Here is a 2,208-nt window from a genome sequence, read left to right as displayed (position 1 = left end):
CACGATGGCTGCATCCTGCTTCTCTACGGCGGTGGCTCTTCTGCGGAATCCTGCTCCCTGCACAGGCACACTACAAAGTGCTCCGGTGCTCTAACCTCCCTCTTTGCAAGAAAATCTAGCTTCCTCGGACACGGGAATCTGTGTGGGAGGCAAGCGCTAAGTGAATGACCAAGACAGTCACGTTAAAGGTAGCGTACGGGCCTCCAACAACGAGCGGAGTGACTCGGCCTTCGTCTTCTCCTCAGAGCCACCATCTTGTCGCCGCTTCCCTCACGAGCACTGCGAGTTCTTCCCCAGGGCCTGCTTCGCCACTTTCCTTAGCCCAACTCTTATGGGGTGGCGGCGGCCCCTCAGCTTTTGCCAGGGCCGGGAGGCCGACAGGCCAGAGGCGGGCAGACTGTGCCTTCTGGGCGCAGCCTGCTTCAGCCGAGCTTTTTTTTTTTTTTTTTAAGATAGAGTCTGAAGCTTTTGTCCTGGGTAGAATGCCGTAATTTCATAATTCACAGCAACCTCCAACTCCAGCTTAAGCGATCCTCTTGCCTGAGTTTTTCTATGTTTTGCACAGATAGGGTCTGGCTGGTGCTTGGTCTCAAACTCAAAGGAGTAACTGATGACCTTGAGTTGAGATAACAGTTTAATAATCTTGATCTCAACACCCATAACTAATCAAATATAGCTGTTAGCAGGCAGAAAAACATACAGAGAGGGAGATTTATTTTCACTGCACAGTGGAAGATTGATGCCAAATAATTGATGCGATTTGCCAGTTTCAATATATACACAGCAATCTGAACAGGTTTTAAATAAGCTCTCATAAGAAAAATAACACTTTTTTTTTTTTTTTTAAGACAGAGTCTCACGATTTCACCCTGGGTAGAGTGCCACCGTGTCACAGCTCACAGCAACCTCAAACTCCTGGGCACAGGAGATCCTCTTGCCTAAACCTCCCAAGTAGCTGGGACTACAGGCATCTGCCACAATGTCAGGCTATTTTTTGTTGAAGTTGTCACTGTTGTTTAGCTGGCTCAGGCTGGGTTTGAACCCGCCAGCCTCATTGTATGTGGCTGGCTCCGCAACCACTGTGCTACTGGTGCCAAGCCACAAAAAGAATACTTTGTGGTCTTATTTTTATTTTTACTCCTTTGAGACAGAATCTCATGCTGTCACCCTGGGTAGAGTGCTGTGGCATCACAGCTCACAACACCTCCAACTCATGGGCTCAATAGATCCTCTTGACTCAGGTTTTCTATTTTCATTAGAGATGGAGTCTTAGGGGTGCTCAGGCTGGTCTCAAACTCATAAACTGAAGTAATCCAGCCAACTTTGACTCCCACAGTGGTAGAATTACAGGAGTGAGCCACCGCTCCCAGCCCACTTTGTTGTTTTAATTAGAGAATCCCTTTCAATTAGGCCAACTTGTTGACATACGCAATGTTTATAAATCCATCTTTGCAAATATCATGCATTACATAGACTATTTTTGACATGCTGAAGCCCTATGTTTATTCCAAATATTTCCTATTAAATCGTGACTTATTTTAGGACATTGTTATATTAGCTTTTGTCTTAAACAAAATTATTCCCTTTCCCTTTAAGTTTCCTTCTGACCCATTGTTTTTCATATTCATGACTTTCTTCACAATTCACTTCTACATTTTAGATCCTTTCCTTTTTTTTTTGTATTTTGAAATAAAATTGCATCCTAGTTAAGTCTTTTCTTCATAAAGGCCTGAGACAGGAGAATGGGAATTTAAAGGATTTAGGTCTCTAACCTGAAGATGAGACTTCATCCAAACAATGTGATACGGCAGTTGAAAAGCACCAAAAGGGTTAAACAAAGACATCATCAACTAGTGAGCAGAGGGACTTTAGGGAACACAGGGGTTTGAATTTTACCTTCCATTTTGAAGTGAGATATAGGAAAGGGAAACAGAGGCCCTGAATGTCTCAGGAGAGCAGAGGAGAGGTTCTAATGTTATGCATACCAATTTGTTTACTATGAAAGAGGGAGACAGCTTGCCAACACTCAGCCTAATGAGCTGAGCTTGTTCTGAAGCTGCAGTTTGTCCATCAGACTGAAAAAGTTCCAGAGGGTCAGTGCTTGTTCAGGGATTTCACAGGGTCCAGAAGGTGAATGTGATCCTCTGTCTCCAGGAGAGGGCAATGTCACTTCTAGGGCATCTCTCTAATAGTGAGGGCATAGTCCTG

Source organism: Nycticebus coucang, chromosome 20, assembly GCF_027406575.1.
Source record: "Nycticebus coucang isolate mNycCou1 chromosome 20, mNycCou1.pri, whole genome shotgun sequence".
Lineage (NCBI taxonomy): Eukaryota > Metazoa > Chordata > Mammalia > Primates > Lorisidae > Nycticebus > Nycticebus coucang.
This window is presented reverse-complemented; position numbering follows the sequence as displayed.